The sequence below is a fragment of the Vanacampus margaritifer genome, chromosome 2 (genome assembly GCF_051991255.1).
Source record: "Vanacampus margaritifer isolate UIUO_Vmar chromosome 2, RoL_Vmar_1.0, whole genome shotgun sequence".
Taxonomy (NCBI): Eukaryota; Metazoa; Chordata; class Actinopteri; order Syngnathiformes; family Syngnathidae; genus Vanacampus; species Vanacampus margaritifer.
Genome location: NC_135433.1, coordinates 37,057,025 through 37,078,141, shown reverse-complemented (window position 1 = coordinate 37,078,141; position 21,117 = coordinate 37,057,025). Strand labels below are relative to the sequence as shown.

Here is a 21,117-nt window from a genome sequence, read left to right as displayed (position 1 = left end):
TGACGCGGCGGCTTCGATCACGTCGTAAAGCCTCACCGGCTAGCGATGCTAACGCCGGAAAACGCGGAGCACAACCGAGCACTTCTGCTCAGGCAGACGTTCAATTGGACGACGAAGAGTGCCCTGAGTCCAATGCATATTCATCGGAGGAGTGGGTACAGTCTGATCATGGAGAAGACACTGGTTATGGACAACAATGCCACCATGAATGGAGTGGATAAGATGGATCAGGGCATCTCTTACCACCCATTCACGCACAAAACATTGAAATGGCACAAAAAATGTGTTGCCTATCTATTTCAAATATGCATGTTCAATGCATATATCCTGCGCAAAACAAAAAATCTTGGGAAGTGCCAACACTTTTGGAGTTTATCCAGCTAGGTGGTGAGAGGGTGGCTGTTACCACAAGATAAGGAGGAGGAGGAAGGAAGGAAGGAATTTGTAAATAGTTTGCCAAATTGTTTTGCCAAATTGTTTTGTCAAATTGTTTTGTCAAATTGTTACACTGTTGAATGTAAATAAACTTATTTTGCTATCAAAAAACACTTTTTCATTGTTGGTGGTAGTGTTTTACAGAAGTAAAGCACTGTGTAGGTGTTTGTGGCATCATTCATGGAAAAAAAAGGTGGCAAATTCACTAGAGTGCATGAAATAATATCGTTTCACAAAAAGCTTGATTTCTCCGTATTTTGGGCAAAAACAGAGCATTTGGGTGAAACTAACCATTTTCTATTGTCGATTACTGAAAAACGGAATAAGGTAGAAACTAACTTTTTTTTTCTGATGAAAGATGAGAGTCCAATCTTTCATTTGGTAGTTCATTTTGTGTTTCCATAGTCCAAACACAAAATTTTCTGTGGACCTTGAAAGATCAGTCAACATGCTCTAAATTAGCTGGCACCCACATGTTCTCTTTTCTGAAAATGGTTGGCAGTCAAAGAGTTAAGAGTATTTTTGGAACCTAAACCCAGCGGAAAACGAGGAAACACTGTATAATAGATTTGCGGTGTATTTTCATCAACAATAAAGTTTTGCATGGTTTATAGATGTTTATTTATGTTTGTGGACTAAATGGTAACAAATATCACTAAAAATTCAAACTCCTTTTTGACAATTTATTTCGTTTACAGTACCATGTTTCTAAACCATTAAGGCCGAGAGCGGATAAGTCATTTGTTTTTAATCGATTCTTGGTCTCTTGGCCGATTAAATTCATCAGAATATGCACAAGAGGGTGCCGTGGGCCTCATAGCATGTCCTGGAATTTTATTCAAGCCGGCATTTACGCAGATTCGCGGGAGTTATGAAATAAATGATTGACGATGGCACGGGAGGAATTTTAATCAGTGTAACGAGTCGACAGTGACATACTGTTAAGAAATATGTTTGTAAACAATGAGGCCTGGAATGGACGACAAATCAATCCCCCCGAGGTTATTACAACTGCGCTCCAGTGTTGAAGGTAAATATACATGGAGTTATGTACCCACAGATGCGACATTTGTTTGTTAATTTAAAAAATATATAGTGAAGGTTTATAATAACAAACTTATGTTTGTGTGAACGCCACATGTGTAAGCTCTGAAATGTTTTGTGAATTATGTTTCTATCTGCTTCAGTATCCATTTTTTTGTATTATTGCCACAAAACATAACTTATTTTGAAAAACAAAGGAAGGAAAAATGTCTTCAATGATGATGCACCTGCTGCTCGCCTCTTGCTTTAAGTTTTTCCGCCCCGCGTGACGTTTTGACTGCTTTGCACTGACTGCTCACGTCGACATCACACCGGCAAAGCGTGCAGAAACCGTGAAACCAGTCTCGACCAGTCCATGCAATATTAAAAGATGGCCGGCGTTTTGGCATTTTTGCTAGCGCTGCCTTTTCGCTGCTGTCAAAGATGGTGGCAAGGAAATGACGTAGTCAGATAGCCACACGTGGGGATTTGTTAACATTTATTGAACCGATGATATACGTGATTTTTAAGCCACTCTTGGCCAATACAGACCAGTTGTGACAAACGGGGGTGTGGCTGATGTTGGCTCACATAAAATCAAACACGGCTCATTTTCTTTAACAGGCGGACAAACTAGCGTCGGGTTAGGGTTGCGCAGGACGCAGGACACGTCACTGAAAAGTAGGACTGTCCGGCCTAAATCCGGAAGTCTGGCCACCCTACTTGTAATGCAAAACACTGGTATCTCAAAATTAAATTAAAAAGTGCAAAAAAATGATTTTTTGAGAATAAAGTGAACATTTTAAAGAATTTTTTTTGGGGCAATAACCCCGGGATTACACCGCATGCGTGTGCGTTGCGTCTACGCTCCACTCAGCGGCGCAGACGATTCATTTCCATTCTATCAGCTTGTTCGAATTACATCGGCTGCGTGTGTGCTGCGGATCGACTGCGGACCAGCTGCGTCGTGCTGGAGCCCGGCGCACGGACAGACCTACAGTATTTTCTATTTTTGCCGGACGACGGCATCCGTCAAATGGCAAACTAGCACAGAACACATCGAGCCGGACAGGAAGACCGGCGCAGTTTCAAAATAAAAACATTCCGGTTACTTTTCAGAATAAAATACTCGCCAGATTTTATTTCGCAATCATGTCAGCAAAACGTCATCATTCTTAACGCTTAATTCACTGCAGCGAACATGGACGAGGAGAGATTTATAATGGAGGTGGATTATATTATATGACACGGCACATCCTTTTTATTTGGACAACCTAAAAATTTATGCTGCAAGGAACGTCAAGGCTATAAGCTGTGGGAGTGGACCCACCTCTCTTTCTGCTTCTCTGTTCAGCACAGACTTTGTGTGTTTGTCGTTGTTTTTAATGCCACATGCTCGCACGTGATCACGCGAGATACGGCAGGAAATTGACGGTGACGGAGCTGAGTTTTGTCCATAAAATTGATGTAGCGGAGCGGAGCCGCAACGCATAAATAAAATACGTTATGGTTAATATTGCGTTAGTTGAATATGAGTTAAGCAGCAAAATCCAGCAGTTTAGAAGGCGGGCATTTTGCCACTTGCTGTAAATTGAAAATGACATCACAGTCGCTCAGGTGTCAGGTAACAACCAATCCCAGCTCAACTTCAGAAAACAGATGACATATGATTGGTCGTTGTGACATATGATTGGTCGTTGCCTGAGCCCTGTGAAGCTGTGATGTCCTTTTTAGTCGTCAGCAAGTGGCAAAATGGCCGCCCCCTGTGATGGATAAAAACGGCTGGATTTTGCTGCATAACTCATACATGTAATATTAATCATAATCTCATGTTTAGACTAGTGAGGTTGGGAGGGTTACTTTTAAAATGTATTCCGTTACAGTTAACAATTTAGTTAGTTAACAATTACTTTTGGATTACTCCAATACCAAGTATGCTCATGAAGTCAAAATAAATATCACTACAATTTATATTTCTATACAGTGCGCCCCTGCTATTTGCAGGTGATAGGGACCCGGGCAGCCTACAAATAGCAAAGATCCAATAGCAACCATTTAAATTCATGTACAGTATAGATATGTTGATTGACTGATTGATTGAAGGCTATATGCAGATAGATAGATATCTGATATATATATATATGTATATATATGATATGTGACATTAACTCCAAAATGAACTTTAATCCCAGTCACGAGTTTAGCCATATTGTGTGTGGTGAATAAGGTGGGAGGGATATTTGTTCGAAAGATGTAACTCACATTATGTTGTAGCGGCAGCTAGCAAGAAGTTCAGCGTAGCATGCCGCAGGATCGAATACCGGTCGCCACTTACTTCCTGCTTTTGTCCGTAAACCCTTTTAAACAGACCGCGTGCCTGACACAACGTCAACAAGTCTCTCTCTCTCGCTTGCTCTCTCTCTCTCACTTGCTCACTCACTCACTCGCTCTCTTTCTTGCCCGCTCTCTTGCTCACCCTCATTATAGGAATTGTAATCCCTCGAAATAATCCTCATGTTTAATAAATGTACCTGTAATCAGTTACATTATTTTTGTTATCTGATTACGTAACGGCGGTACGTGTATTCCATTACTCCCCAAGCCTGGTGAGGTCACATATAACATATTATTGTCAAGAAATATTTGAGGTTGACTTCCCCTTTAAGAAAATCAGATCATAATTTAGGAAATGTGTGCTTTGTTTTTGTGAGTGTTCTCATTTGCTTGCTGGGACTCTCAGCTAAACCTAGAACTGTATCAAGCAACATTTTGAGTTGGATTCTGTGCTCTGTGTCAAGTGTGGAGCATTGAGTCCATCCTTTTGTATCGGTACTGATTTTATTTTGACAGGTGACTACTTCCTTTTATTTTATTACCATTCTCATTGACTTGAAAACCAGATCAAACACTGACCAGCTTCATGTGAATGAAGGATTTTGATTTGGATCCTCTATGAATGGTTTGATGCATTTGAGACTGTTTGAGATGCTACTGCTTTTATTTTGATAGTCTCCTACGTCCTGTTTTGTTCCCTTAATAGGAGTCTTAGCCAGGGCTGGCAATGTCCACATTTTCATTAGGTAAGGCACTTTGATTTGGATCTAATATGACAGATGTAGTGCATTTAAATCCAGCCATTTGTGTGTCTTCTGATTTTATTTTAGTAACTTTTCCTCTTCCTGTTGATAATACTCTACTAATGTTGGAGCTGATACTGTCCAACTTGTTGAAAACAATCCTCACCATCTGTGAATGGTGTGAATATTTTATTTCCCAGTTGCCTCGAATGCAGCACCAGCATGGACCTTACAGATGAGGGTCGGCGATATGTAATGAAAGACAAAAAATTCCACGATGATCATCAAGTGACTATGATGAGAAGGTGCGAGATAGCGAGCGGTGTTTCACAGATAATACCCACTCTATAGGTCCTGCTGCTTTTATCTCCCGACTGTCGTCAGCCTGGGCGAGGCTATAGGTTGCTTCCAATCAGATCATGGCGGTCGTGGCTCATTTTAAGCGGCGGGTGCACCCTCGTGTCGCTACGCCTCGCAGCGGCAGCATAAATTCAGCGGGAAAGTGTGAGATGAGGCTGATTGAAATCGTGATGTATTCTCTTTACAGGAGGTCGGCACGGTCACGGGCCCACCCGCTAACGCGGCCAAACAGCAGCACGCCGCACCAAAAAGGCAGTTCATTAAAGGTATGAGTAATATGTAAATGACAGGGGCTGATGGCGGGAACATAAAAAAAGGAGAGAGTAATAATTTATAAGCTAATACCCACCTACCTCGCTTGATGTATGCCTTCGTTCTTCATCTTTGATAGTGGATGTCTAAGCTGGTTGAAGAAGCTTGGCATCGCAATTGTTTCGCCTTTTACCCTTCCACATTGTGCCCTTTCCTTCGTCTACAAGTATTCTACTGCTTTTGATCACAAGTGACAACACGTAGCAGCTAGTTTGCCAGTAGCTAATGTGAGAAGCTAAAGTAGCCATTGTAGTCAGTTCTCTTTCTTGTCAAACATTACAAACAGATGGACTAAAATGCATCACACTCACAGAAGATTTAAATTAAAGCTAAATGAAGATCCACTGCAAAAAGTTGGTTGACAAGCCATCAAAAGTGGGAATAAAAACAGGACGCAGAACCTTGCCAAAATAAAACTAGTAGCAACACAAACAGATGAATCGAATGTAGCAGATGATCCAAATCAAAATCCTATTCTCCCAAAAAGTCAGTCGATAGCTGCACTGGTGAGAAAACGGGAAACTGAAAAACTACCCAAATAGAACCAGTAGCAGCACAAACATTAATCCAAAAGCAGGACATTACTAAAAAAAAGATACAAACTGAAGTCCTATGCACAGAAAATTGGTTGATAAAGACTCAAACTGAGAGTCTCATCCTACAAAAAAACAGGAAGTAGAAATCTGCCAAAATGAAAACAGAAGTAGCACAAACAGATGGACTCAAATGACCTAATGAAAATTGTTCACAAAAAGTTGTTTGATTTTGGCGTCCTCTTACTTTTAATGACTCAGTGTTGCACATTAGCACTCAACAGTCCTGTCAGCGTTTCCGTGGTAAACAGAGCTACAGCATTGGCTTATTATAGTCCCACAATAACCGGCAGCGTTGAGTCGTCCCTGCCGCATTAGCTGCTGTTTACTGTGCAAAGAGGGAGATTAGAATCCGCCGGGAGCAACACGGGCCGGCGAGGGCGTCTATTCATTAAGCCCGTAATTGCTAATTGAGTGTCGGAATGTTTCCACCATGCATTAGCCGAGTCATTGCGCTTTTAGCAAGGGAACGGAAACAAAAATGGATAATGGAAAGGCGGTCTTATTATAAGGGCACTGGTTCTGTCTGAAAAGACACAGTAACTGTGCCATTTCCATTTGATGGTTCATTTTTCCTACAGATTTTGTGGAGAATTTTTTTTTTTATATATATATATATATATAAGAAAATTATTCAGGCCCTGGAGCCTTTACTTAATGTAAAAGCAATATCCATACTAGACCCACCAAAAAATCTCAAGCACATACAGCCATGAAATAACAAATAAGAGACCGCAATGTTTTCTTCAATTTCTTGTTCATTTTCATGTCTGGTGACCTAAAAGCAAAATTGTTGGCAGTACAAGCTTTTTATGGCAGAACTTGTGAAGTGATTTTGATTATTTTCAAGAAAACCTTTGGAAAATGTGTTGATCAGCTCTCGATTCAACTCTTATGTGCTGTTTTTGTTGTCATTGAAATAGTGGTCCAAATAAATATTCAGTACCTTTGTTGTACTCGGCATTTAAAATTAATAGGAAACTAAAGAAACAAGGGTGGTCTCCTAATTTTTACCATGGCTGGTTTGAAGCAACCAGCTGTTTTGTCCTCTTTTTTTTAGGGCTCCTTAAATAGCAAAGGACCAAGTTTGCCCACCCCTGTTTATACTATACACTCCCATGAGTCACATAATATTACAACAACAACAAAATAAATAACTACTACATTCACATTATAATGCCTAAATGTTTCACATTTTATCAATGCCACTATACGAGTTATTATTTACATTTTTCTCAAATCCCAACAGAGTAGTAGAGAGCTTCAACGCATCACCAAGTCCACTCCACAATTTTATGCCCAAAACTGAAACACAGCTATATTTTATGTGGGTCCTCACTTTACATGTTCCAAATATAAATAAAGCCTATAAATTATAGTTTCCTTCTCTTAATGAAATTCTGAATGCAAACAGGGAGGCTATTGTTTACTGCACAATAATATTTCCAGTGTTTTCAAATACATGATACCCATACATTTTAAAATAACAGACCTTATAAATAAATGATAAGTTTTATCTCTGTAAGCCAACCTTATTCATTGTTCCAATCATTTTTTGTCGATTTTAATCATTTGGTCTTTATTTGTTTTACGTACATTTCCCCAAATTTCAACACATCATGACGTGAGGTAACACGAGCAGGTACAATATATGAAGACCTTTCTTATTTAGGAAATCCTTTACCTTTACTGATTTTACATTTAGTACATTCTATCTGTGGCTTCCAACACAGTTTATGAATAATAATCACACCTAAAAACTTTTATATATATATATCAATTTTTTTTATTTGCCTTGGGGAATGTGTGTGCGTGTCTTAACCCTTAAAAAAAAAAAAAAAAAAAAAAACTCTTTGAATTCCCGTCCAGCAGGGACTGGATTTTGTCTGGTCTATCCACAGGAATCAGCCATGTGTTTTTGGAAACATTGCCCCTTTGAAGTTATACGGTACAACAGTGCCCTCCAGCGGTCGCTATCGGTATTATCCTCAAGAATCCTGCCGCTCGTAATTAATCTGAAGTTTACATAATTTGGGGCATAAACTGACTCTATGTACTTGACTGACATCAAGTGACTTCTGTTGTTTATCTTTGTACGCAACCTGTATGTCTATCTCAAATGAATGATGTGTGTAACTTCTGCAGCCATCTAAGTTTAGCTAATTAGTAAGCTTAGCCGATTCAATAACTTTATGATCGCGGTAATGTTTGAAATGTGTTCAGAATGATAAATGAAGCATCTGGCTTGTCAATTCTGATAAATTTTTTTTATCAAATGGCAAAAGCTTGGTCTCAGTCGACCAAGCCTGCTTCAAGCACACGGAAAAGGCGGGACCGCTTGCCCTCCCCGGTACACAAGTTTAAAGCCAGCGCGCGAAGGAGCTTCCCCCTGCTCTTCTTACTCTCTTCTCCCTCTTCGCTCTTCTCTTCTTGCCCCATGAACTTCTCCTGACCATCACGAGAGACGTGGTCGCCGAACACGCTGAGAGCGACCACGTGGCTTCCTTCTTTGAGCGCCCCTAAGCACGCATCCCGCAAGGACTAGCAACCACACTGCGCGTCCCAAAGCGCGCGTGTCTCTTGCTGCCGAGAGCCGACCCACCTACCTTCCGCTCTCTGAATCACGCACCGCCGACCCAGTTCCATGACGGCTGTTAGGCACAGAGCCGCTGCGCACCACTTACCCATTTCTGCTCCAGCCGTGCGACCGAGGCGCCCCACAGCACCCAAACCAACTGACTGCGGCCTCTCAACCGCGCAAGCATCATCACAAACCGGGACTTGTGCCAGCCAAGGACGTGCCACGGCCTCCACGGCGCGCACGCACCTCGCCACCAACCACAGACCTGCAACGGCCTCTCAGTCGTGCGCCCATCACCATCAGCCAGAGACTCCAGTGCAGCATTCCAGCTGCGCATGTACCGACCGCCCAGATTGCCTCCAACGGAGTTTTCTTCAACTGAGGTTCGACGCTCCAAGTCCCTCTCTCTCTCGTGCACCTGAACCAGTTCGTAAGTGCGCCTTCATTGCAATCCGACCATATACCACTGGCGCAACGCTTGATTCAAATATAAAAGGTTTGACAGATTAAAATGCTTCCATCTCTATTCCCCATCTACCTTTTGCATTACTTTTTTTTTGTCTTAGTTCGTTAGGTTGCATGTGTTCTTTTTATCTTTGATTCACATTTTAATTCCATTTCATTAATACGTTAGGCTGTGTTTGATATGTGTGTGTTTACTAAATACATTTGTTGTCTAGAGATTCAATTTCTGCCGAATTATTTGTTTTCTGAGTGGATTAGTAATTTTCTTATCAAAGCAAAGAACTCCATAATTAAATAAAGTCGCAACTTCAGATTATGAATACTTGATAATAGGATTTTTATCGTTTATTTTGCTCCTACAAACAAGCAAAGTCAATGTGGTGCCCCCAGAGGTTGCTGATGAAATTACAACTCCCCTCAGTTATGTCTAAGTAAGAGAATAGTGACTTGTATTTTGAAGACGTACGTAATAGAACTCGAGTTTTGCAACTTGTAAATTTCAGCTAGCTGAATTTGAAGTTGTGTCTTTGTTTCCTGGGAAGTGAATTTGCTGTGCACCGTGACGTGATGACGCTCTGTCTTATGTACCTCGGAGTAGCTCCCAGAGGCTAACATAATGGCTTTAGGGTATTGTCCCCGTTTTTCCTCCCGATCGTGGGAGACGTATTGGGTGTGATTGTTCATATCGCGAGCCCAATAACAGCTCGGCTGCCAGGTACCCCTGTGCTGGGAAGCCAGACGTGAACCGCGCCCGCCCGGTCAAAAGGTGGGGCCATTGTCTGTGGTTCAGAAGAGGCCTAGCCGTCAGACCTCAAAGCCTGCCCGCTAGCTGCCCAGTTATTGAACCTGCCTTGAGGCTGACCGCCTCTTGTAGGCCCAAAGGCTATTACAGTAGACGAGTGCATCGTGGCCCACTGGCCGCAACAGAGTTGTGCTCCGCTCGTTAGCCGAAGAGCTAACCCGCCGGCACCGCCAGCTGCTGAAGCTAGTCGATGTAGCCGCCGTTAGCTTGCTAGGCTGACCGCTGTTGCAAGTGTTAGCTTGCTCCGCTGGTAAGGATTAAAGACGGTTCCTTGCTACATGTGCTAACTCACTAACTCTATTGAATTACCTGACAAACCATATGCTAAGCATACACTGAATTTGATTTCAATCCCGTGTCGAGCCTCCCTCTCCCCCGAGTGGCTTTTAACTACCGTGGGACACGCTAGATAATAACAATTAACTACGCCGATTAAACACATTTGTGGTCTAAGTGACTGCTTGTGTTTAATTAATATTTTAATAACCGATCCTCCTATGACATATAGCGTAGCTACGCGCTAGCTATTTACATTAATAGGCCCGCGGTTTAGCAAAAGCAACGCAAGGTTTACACCTGTTTTAGCTCATTTGTAAGGAGCGTTAGCTTGCTTGCATAAACAATATACACTTTTGGTTAAGCATATTAAAATAATTATTTGCACTGTTGTGAGTTACTTTCCTCTAGTTCTCCTACTACTGCTTGTCTAGCTCTAGTCTACCGTTGCCCTTTTAAAATTTTGTTGCTTTATTTTTTGTTTATTTTGTCTGGGTTTCTGCCATTCTATTGTTTTCATTATTTTCATTTTCCCCCTTTTGTTTACTAGTTGATTAAGAAGTTATAGTTAATTAACTCTTTTACTGCCAAAAACGTTAAATGACGTTTAGTAAAAACCTACGGTGGGCCGCCAAGGACGTTAAAAGACGTTCTCCAATTTTTTAATTTATTTTTGGAAACGGGTGGAGGAAAGCCTTGGCCAGCTGTGGTGAAAGTTTCAAGCAGATCTAGTTAGCCTAATGACTATTTTTGGCCCCTAGATGGCCGCGATGACTCTCTTTTGACAAGATTGGGTAGGCGTCAAAAAAAAAAAGTGGCTGCATTACGAGAAACTCCCAGCTCATGTGAGAGCCTTGACTCCCTGGCACTGCTCGTTCAGACGCTGACCAAGGACATCTTACCAGGATACGCGGAGTCTGTTAAAAATGCGAATGTTGATACACTTAACAGTAACCTCACGCAGCTCATGGGCGAAGCTGCAACAACAGCCCCAAGAGATAATTCACTCCTTCGAATGCTCGGATGTTTAACAGTGAATCTTGTGGCGCAGCTGAAGTTGATTGATGCGGAGGATTGCCAGGTGAAACACCAGCTTGAAGTGGCACGACAACAGAACCGTGAAGCAACGGCGCAGCTGGAAGCCACCAACCGAGGTTGTTGAGACCCAACTGGATGGCGTTAAAGCACAGTTGGATGACGCAGAGGCCGTGCATGCAGAGAACTCAGACAGCAATGCAGACAAATTTTCATCTGACGATGACTCTCCTCAAAAGATTGGTGAGTTAACCCGAGCTCTCGCATTCGCCGAAGACACAAATCCACAGCAAGAAAGACTGCTGAGAACCGCTGCTGACAAAATTCATAAGCTGAAATCAGAGGTGACTGATCTGACTGACCGACCGACAAGAGACCAACTTCGACAAGCCGAAGCTAATTACTTGCGGGTTAGTTCGCTCTTAACTCAGTCATGTGTCGATGTGAAGCGACAGTAGGTTCGAAGTAGTACAGGTTGGAAACCTTAGAGAGGAACACAATTTTGAAGTAGACCGCTCGTACGACCTGCCATTGACTGAAGCCGAGGTTACCCGCCTTCGACAATGCCAGCAGGACTATGAGGCAGAGTTAGCTCAAATTAAACATGAGTTACAGTGCGCGCAGCAGTTAAATAATGTTGCCAGAGGAGCACCCCTTTTGGGAACTCCACCTGCAGGCAGACCTCCTGATCCCAGAGCCACAGCTGAAACTGCCGCCTGAGCCTGACACCGGATGGAGGATGGCGCCAGTGACCACGGCCGCGTAAAGCCACTGGACGCGCCCCCACGAGGTTTGGGACCATCAGGTGCTGACAGTTTCCAACGTGGACCCACGTGGACTCCCCCGTTGGAGAGACACATGGGCGTGGCCTGGAAGGATTTGGACAAGCCAGGGGGGTCCCACAACACATCGGAGTACCTGAAAGACATTGACTACTATCTCCAGAGGTTGCCAATGGCAACCGTGGAAGATAAGTTGTACCTGATAAAAATGACTTCCAGCCGCGCAGTCAACCAACTGCTGTAACGGCAGCCTGCTGATGTGTTGTCTGATCCATTGGCTCTGCACCAGGCCATGGCACGTGAATTTGATGGCTGAGTTGACAGGCATGGAAGTCGCCATGTTCGTCAAACTGAAAAAAAAAGGAGCCTCCTCAGGCTTTCTATAGTCGTCTTCGCGATGCCTATTTTGCAACTTGTAACAATCCCAACATGAAGGAGGATCAGTGTTTTAAAACATTGTTTGTCCAACCAAACCTCAATCACTACCTAGGATTGGCTTTGTGTCTTCAGACACTGAATAGCTCGCAGCTGCATGACTTAGCAACTAGGGGCTATGCAAAATTAAAAGTTTCAACCCCTAAGGTAGCAGACGCCGACGTCTATCAATTGGACGTGGGTCCCCCGTCGGAGTTCGAGGGAGCCTTCTCCGATGCTCCAAAGGAAGCCTAATCCAGATCAAAAAGGTCGAACCAAAACGGTCGCAACCGAACGGCGAACCAGACCCGCAGCCCGCGTAACCAGAGGCCGCGCTCCAAACCTGACAGCCCACGTGACGAGCGACCGGACGGAGAATTGCAAACTGACTACCGCCGTCATTCCAGATCTGCTAAAGGTAAGCCTAATTCGCGCTACAATCCAAAACATGATGAAACCGAATGTGCGACAACAACCAAATCTCGCCGCGAGTCCCAGAACCGCCAAGAAGACTCAGAGACCGACTACAGCGCAGTTGCCGACGGGATACTCAAAGCACTCCTGAAATTGTCAAAAGACCAGTCTGTGCGACGAGCCGACGGCCGGACACCCACTGACATGACCCACCAACAGTAGACGTCACGGTGATGTCGACTATGGTGTTTGAGCAACTCTGTGCCGCGTCGCTAGCTAACGGCCGACCGCTCCGCCTACAGCGTTGGCCACTTACCGTTCGCCCCTTTTAACCTACTAACACACAACTGGAGACTGTTGCAATGGTGCATTGGTCCGTTGGCCCCATGGAATTCATCCATCCAGTCTATGTGGGACCCATTGAGTCGGTCCCCCTTCTTATGGGTCAAGACCTGTTGGTTCGCTTCCAACCCATCATCAACTACCAGAAACGCCAGATCTGGGCCCAGGTGCGGCAGGCTCTGCGGACAACACTCCTGGGCCATGACCGGTCTCAGCTGTGCACTGTGACTCAGGCGCAGCTACCACACATGGAAGCAGGCGCCCCCACAGGGAACTGGGACCCGACACCTTCCAAGGCAGGACCACTCACCTCTCCTTCGAAGAACCGGCTGCGAAGCTGCAACATCTTCCTGTGTGACCTTGATCTGCCACTGGCCGATGCAGGGTACGCCCCTCGCATCATCGGAGGTGTCCAGGTATAAGGTACACCTGTCTTTGACGCTGTCCTCGCCTTGTGGGCTGACAAATCAGCCATTTCTACAGCTTTTACTGACGACTTGCGGGATCATGACCCAAACATTTCTTTCGTCTCCAAGTCTTGCCGGTTTCTGTTGAATACGGAACCCACTCTTACCATTTCTGCAGTGGGCGTGTGCGCCTTAAACCTTCAGTGGAACCAGCGCTCACTGACCCACTACCTCCTGGGTGTCCCAGACGCGCCCCCACACCCTTTTGGTGGGTGCAGACTTGCTTGTCCGCCTTGCCATCCAGGTAGACACCATCAACAATGTACTGTGGTCCTTCACCAACTTGGAACCTCTTGCGTGTATTCCCAGTCTGCCAAACAGGAAGTCTGGACAAGCCATCCATTCTGACTTCCACGACGTCACTCTAACTGTGCTCGTGGTTGGACACATTTCACCTGACTTGTTCTTGACTGAAGACGCCGACGGCCAAAGACTCACTAGGCCATCTCAAATTGTCACAGTTAACGCTGCTGGTCCCACCAACAATGAAAACATCGTTCAAGTGGACCCCAAGGATCAATACATGTTGGCACACACCTTCGGCAACAAACTATACACTTTCGTCCGGTGTCTATTCGGCTATGCTAACCCACCGGCCAAATTCAACATCTTCCTTAACAAGGCGTGCCCCGCCGCCGCCGCCAGCGGCTATCTCAATTATGTCAACGACATAATGAAATGAGGAACTCCTCTTTGAATGATCACTTGGTGAAAATCAACCACGTTCTTGGACAGCTGTCTTCCGCAGGTGCCAAACTGTCCCTCCTGAAAGGTCAGTGGTGCCGCACAAAGGTCAACTATGTGGGGATCTTGGTTGGGCTGAACAAGATTGAACCACAGTCCAGCCGTAATCAAGGCCTTCTTGACATCAAAACCCCCACCGATGTTTCGAAACTCCGCAGCTTCCTGTGCGTGTGCAACTATCCACGCCAGCTCATGGAACACTTTGCTGACATAGCACGCCCTCTTACTAACCTGCTGAAGAAACACACGCCCTTCGGTTGGGGTGTCGAACAAAACAACGCGACGAACACGCTCTCTCTCTCTCTCCTTCTAATTTGGGCATGGTGTCAAAGATGGATGATCATTTCATTTTGAAGATTGGCCATGAAAAAGAGGGTTAAAGGGTCATTGAGCCATTTTCAACAGTAAGAATGTAATGTTTTCTCTAATTAATTAATGTGATAACTTCATTACTTTTCATGAGCAATTACTACTTAAAAATGTTTTTTTACACTTGCTGTCGACTGAAGATGACATCATCTGTGATGAGGAGACAGGTAACGACCAATCCTGGCTCAGTTTGCTAACCAAAGCCAGAAAACAGGTAAGCCATGATTGGTCGTTACCTATTTTCTCAGCACAGGTGATGTCATCTTCAGATATCAGAAAGTGGTAAAATTATTTTTTAGCGGTATTAATTCCATCCATCCATCCAGCCATATTCTTAACCGCTTGTCCTCACAAGGGTCGCGGGGGGCGCTGGAGCCTATCCCAGCTGGCTTCAGGCAGTAGGCGGGGTACACCCTGAACTGTTTGCCAGCCAATCACAGGGCAGAGGTATTAATTGTACATGAAAAATAATGACGTTTTCAAATTAATTTTTTTATTAAAATACTAACTTTTTACTGCTGAAAGTGGCTCAATGAGTGTAGTATCGCTTAAAAAATAATAGTTCCACCAGTCGAAAAAAAAAAAAATTGTACACATCTATCATAACAGGACACATGAAAAAGTCTCCAGGACCCAAGCGGGAAATTGATAAAGGAAGTTGGCTACTTTGGTTTGAAGCAGCAATTTTGGTCGAATTCCAAAACTCTGACTAGGGAATTCACTCAAATTTTGAATCCCAAACAGATGCACATATCGTAGACAGACGGGCGACGCTTAAGTATATGTCAAAGTTTGACTCTGTCCAGAATTTGCCATGAGCCAGAGCAGAAAAATGACCCCCCCCCAAGAGAACAATTTGGCCAATTGACAAGAAATTGGCATGTCAATCATAAAAGGATATATGAAAGTCTAAGGGGTCAAGGACCCATGCTTGAAATTAGATAGAAAGTCACCCATTTTGGTTTGACAGAGCCATTTGTAGCAAATATTTTGACAATTTCTTACAAAGGAATTTGGCCAAACAAGCCTCAATCGGGATCTGGTATCTTAGACAGATGGTGACGCTAAAGTTGCTAAGCTTTTTCCCTGAGGCCATCAAATGTGGGTGGAGAATGGTATCAAAGTTTGATGATCATTTAGAAGATTCATCACCGCTTGTAGCTTTAATTCAGGACACAAGTCCCCCACCCTGCTTTGATCCATTATGCTCAATGATTACATTTCATTTAGCGCTAATGTAGCTTAACTCCCCAATCCATTGTTTAATTTTGACTTAATGCGTGTTTATCAGTTTCACTCCCTTGCCTTTGTGCGTAAGGTCATGAATTATACGCAGTCGGCACGAAGGACCAGTGCTTTTAATCACTATCCTTCGCTTTTACGTAATTTGCTGCAGCATTTTTTTTTTAATACTTCCCCGCATTTTATGACACATCAGTGCATAAAAGCAGAGTGAGCGGATTTGCACCGTGCTGTAGCTTTTAAATTAAGACAGTAAAAAAATGTAATTAGATTTGAGTCCACACTTAGTCCCTAATGCGTTTGGCTGTCATTCAAAGTAATTACAAAAAAAAAGATGATTATAGTCACATATCCACAGTCTCTGGTGCTTTGATTCTTTACACTTGTCTGTCACTGCGGTTTGATGATAGCACAAGTGACATGTTTAATGTGTCACAGCAGACAGCTCATAAAGACGCAAATTAAACGCAACCTTATTTCACACTAATGATGACAGCGCAGGTGAGACTCTTTGCTTTGAGGCGTTATTAAACACGCCATATGTAGCAAGATGACCCTAAAATAGCACCTTAGTGGTCGTATTAAGGAGAGAAGCGTCGCTGTCGTCACATCAGATGGCCTTTGTTAGTGGTTTTTGGCAGGAGTCTTAAAAAGGTGGACTTTTAACTAAAAATATATTTGTAATTCTGCACAACTTTTTTTTTTAAATAAATGTAAAAACTAAAATCTGGATTTTTTTGGTACTATTTGGAAGCAATAAAAGTAAATAAATCCTGGAAATCGTCCTTTAGCTACTTAAAAAATATATTGTTCTAGTTTGAGTACTTGCTTTATTAAGTTTAATTTAATTAGCATTAATATACATCCTTATTTAAAATTGTTTTGACTCCCTATTAAGACTTGTAATTCAACTTTATTCTCTTCTCCTTTGCAACATCCTAAATTATCTCTGTTAAATTAAAATTATTGTCCTATTTCAACTCATTGTTAGGATTTTGTATTCATTTATTGTATTTAAATTATTTCATAACTTTTTAACAATTCACATTTTCACTTACAATTTAACTGATATTAATCTTGTATCTTGTAAATGTCTATGATATTTAGATTTTTCAACTTGTAACATTTAGTTTTTACTTAAAAATGTTGACGTCTTCATGCAATATTATCACTTCATTCTCTGAAAATGTGAAAATAATTAAAATGTTTGTAGAATATTCCTATTTTATTATCATAACATTACTAGTTTCATCTTGTAAAATTAGCATTTTATTGTTGTCATTTTGAATGGTTGAGGAAGCGCTATTCTTCTTTGTTTGTAGCCAAATTACTGTATTATACTACCTCCTGGCACAAAAGAAGAAGCAGCACAATTAATTGATTTGAAGAATTAAATCATGATGCACACGCTGTTAAATTATTTACATTTCTATTAAATTTCGATGTGTATAGAGTGCTGTGTTTCCAAAACAAAACAAAACAAAACAAAACAAAACAAAACAAATGTTTTTGCTTTATGGGTGTGACGCTGGAACGGATTAGTGGCTTTTCTATTCATTTCAGTGGGGTCAGATGATTTGAGATAGAAGTGTGTTGGATTAGGTTAGGTGGTCATAGAATGTTTTAAACTTATAACTTAAGGCACTGCTAACATGCCTGCATGACATTCTTCCTCTCCCGCCTTTGCTGCCTGGGTTGTTTTCCGCCACAGTTTGCCAGCATTTTCTGTATGCTGCATACTTTTTCTTCTTTCTTCTCAAACAGGCTTTGAGGATCTCAGAGACTCATGAATATGGCAAAAGGATTTGCTTTTGATGTGTTTTTCCTTATTTTCTTTCAATGAGCTTGAAGAAGTAGAAACTTTCTGCTGCCATTATTTGACGGCACAAAAACAAGAGCGGTGGACAAATGAAGACATGCTCTTCATTAGGTACCGCTGCACATATATTTAAAGAAATTCTGCCTTTGATTGACAATAAAATACTGACTTAAATCAAATAAAAACATTTTTTTTACACAATATAAAAAAATTATCATAAATATACATATGTGTCTTGACCGACTGACATTTTATATATTCAATCCTAAAAATCCATGACCATCTAATAATTTAACATTACATTTTACATAATTCTTAGAAAATAACATAATATATAATATATAATAAAATAAAATTATAATTTGATTAGTTTGTTCTGACTCATATGATTTTTATGTGTCTAACTCTTTGACCGCCAGACGTTTTCAGAAAAGGGATGCTTCCAGTGCCAGCCGATTTAAGCATTTTGACTGATCTTTCAAGGTCCAAAGAAAATTTTGTGTTTGGACTATGGAAACACACATACTACTAAATGAAAGATTGGACTGTCATCTTTCATCAGAAAAAAAAGTTTGTTTCTACCTTATTCCGTTTTTCAGTAATCAACAATAGAAAATGGTTAGTTTCACCGAAATGCTCTGTTTTGAAACAAAAAACGGAGAAAACAAGCTTTTTGTGAAACGATGTTATTTCATGCACTCTACTGAATTTCACACCTTTTTTTTTTCCATGAATGATGCCACAAACACCTAAACAGTGCTTTACTTCTGTAAAACACTACCACCAACAATGAAAAAGTGTTTTTTGATAGCAAAATAAGTTCATTTACATTCAACAGTGTAACAATTTGACAAAACAATTTGGCAAACTATTTACAAACGTGGTACTATTTACAATTGTGTGGATGTTTCAAATACAGTTTTTCTTTTTGTAACACTCCCCTGCGTGCAAGGAGACGCAGCAGGATTTGCACAACAGATTAGTTTCACTGCGATTGCAGACGCTACACTTTTTTGCTGTTTTTTTTTCTCCGGGGAATAGCAAGTATATACTGCAGTTGTAAAATAAAACTAAATATTGTAAAAGTACAATTTTACGCTCTTCTTCTTCGGGCTTAGATGAACTATGAACATTTCGTGCATTGACGCCAATGTTCCCGATCTAGGGCAGCGTCCCATAATTTTCGTTTTGACCTGAATTGCTGAAAATTTTGCAAAAACATTTCCCCTGCCAGCCTATTGCACTCGATCCTGCAATTCTTCCACTGAGTATCAACTCTTCTAATTTTCCTTTTTGAATATAGTGTCCCAGGAATTGAAGTTGTCGCCTCTCAATGGTCGTGAGCAGTTGAAGGACCTCCTCATCGGTCATGTAATTGACATAGGAGCTTCTCAGCATTCGTCGCTAAAAACACATTTCTGCAGCTTGTATGTTGCTTTGTGTTTCCGCGTGAGAGTCCAAGCAGAACCGACCACACAAAGGTTTAATTCGACAGAATTTAATGTTGATCGACAGCTTTCGAACCAAGAAGATAGATCTCATCTTATTGAATGCATATCTTTGGTCATACCGTTTCTTCTTCTGATCTCTTTCTTGCTTTTGCCATCTGCTGTAATTGTGGTTCCAAGGTAAGTAAATAAAGAAACTTGCTCCATAATTGTGTTGCCTGCAATAAGGATAAATTCCGGTTCTGGTGATGACTAGGGAACACACATAACCTTTGTCTTGTTACAGTTGATGCTCAAGCCCTTGCTTTTGCCAGAGGCTTCCGCAGTTTCAAAGACACGTTAGGCACCTTCTTGTGACATAGTTAGAAAGGCCGTATGATCTGCGTATTGGATATGTTGTGTTCGCTGCCTTCGAGGATGTCCTCAAGACTGCAGAGAATAAATTCACCATAGAGATCGAAGAAGTCTGGAGACATTCCACATCTGACTTCTAAAATTTTGACCCATTTGGTTAATGTTTCGTCTAGAAGACGGATTGCTGCTTTTTGGTTTAGGTAAAGATTTTAGATTATTTTTATGATCTTTGTCATCAATTCCAATATCTTTTAGAATTTTGAGTAGCTCTTTGTGCCTCACATTATCAAAAGCCTTTTTTTGTGTAAACGATAAAGGTTCTGGGTAGCTCTTGCTTTGCTTGTAAGGCTCTTTTGCAAAGCATTCCAAGGACAAAGATTGCGTTTCTTGTACCTCTGTCTTTTATGAATCCGTATTGGCAGTCTGGAATTTCTGGTGTGATCTTATGTCGGATCCTTTGTAAGATGATCTTCAAATCTATCTTGAGAATGTGGCTCATTAGGCTAATTGTTCAATGGTTACTGCAGTTCAGGGTTCCTGGTACTTTCGGTATTGCTATGAACAAGGATTCTCAACATGTCTTGTGAGAGCTTGCCGGTTTAATAGATTTTGTCTACGATGGACCAAATCAGGTCCACGCCACACATCATTTCTACTGGGATTTTTTGGGGACTTTTTTTCCATATTCCTCATCAAACCTCATCTTTAAAAATTCTTGATCCAGTTTCTATTGTCTGAGGAATTAAATCTTCTTGCTTAAGTTCATCATGCATAAGTTCTTGGAGGTGTTCCGTCCATCTTTGCGCAAGGTCTTCCGTTTTTTGCAAAACCGTTCCGATGGCGGTTTTGATGCAGTTTGATGATGGTTGGAATCTTTTCTCAGTAATCTTTTTGATTTTCCGGAACACTTGATGCTCAACTTCCTCGCACTTATGCTCTAACCATTCTGCCTTGGCTTTGATGCACTTTCTTCTAGATTGTATTGCACTTTGTCTTGTTTCAGCAGCCTGCGTTGTTCGAACAACCCTTTTATATCTTTCGCTATCCATGGAGACATCCGAGCAGCCCGGGGATGTTGCTTGGCTACATTTTTGATAGTAGTTAAAATATTGAGCCTGTGACTTTCAATATCTGTGCTTTCCTCTGGCATGTTTTCAAGGATGGAGTTTTTAAAATTCTCTCTGACTGTCGATCGCTGTCGATTTGACTTGAGCTGTAAGTGCATTATAACAGGGCTGTGTGTGGTCTGAATCATCAGCCCCTGGGTCAAACCTTGAGTTTTTCACTGGGTTTCAAAAATACTGTTTGACAAAAATGAAATCAATCTGATTTCGTACTCCATCTCCACAGCTAATCCACATGTATCTTTGTCTGTAACCATGTGGGATCATCTCCCATTACAAGCTTGTCTTTTTCCGACCCAACCTTGGCGTTCCAGTCACCCATGATGACGATGTTGCTTTTGTCCAATTTGCAGCTAGGGTAGACCTCTTCAAATTCTTTGTAAAAGCTATCGATGGTCTGATCGTCTGCCTCCGCTGTGGGCGCATAAATAACAATAATGTTGGCTTTGAATGGGCTAGCTTTGAGTGTAGCCATCAGCACCCGCTCTGATTTCGGCCAAAACGAGAGGTTGGAGCTGCCAAAATGCTTGTCCAGAATCAAGCCGACCCCTTGTTGGTGTTCTATGCCTCTTGAGTCGAAAATGCCTTCCTTGTAGAACTCGCCTGCATTTAGCTATTCACATAAGCCTAAGCATTAAA

At 42.0% G+C, this 21,117-nt stretch overlaps 1 protein-coding gene across 9 annotated transcripts in view; it reads left to right on the top strand.

Moving 5' to 3' along the window:
• Nucleotides 1–21,117, top strand: part of LOC144043678 (RNA-binding Raly-like protein) — a 79,255-nt gene that overhangs the window by 10,617 nt on the left and 47,521 nt on the right. For 5 of the 9 annotated variants that reach the window (XR_013291141.1, XR_013291137.1, XR_013291139.1 and 2 more), the window contains exon 2: nt 5,083–5,161. The exons of 2 other annotated variants lie outside the window; for them this stretch is intronic. The gene's annotated coding sequence lies outside the window, so the exon portion shown is untranslated. Of the gene's footprint in view, nt 1–5,082; nt 5,162–8,792; nt 8,812–16,140; nt 16,235–21,117 lie in introns of those variants that run through there. 2 more of the 9 variants (XR_013291144.1, XR_013291140.1) reach the window with 2 other exon arrangements.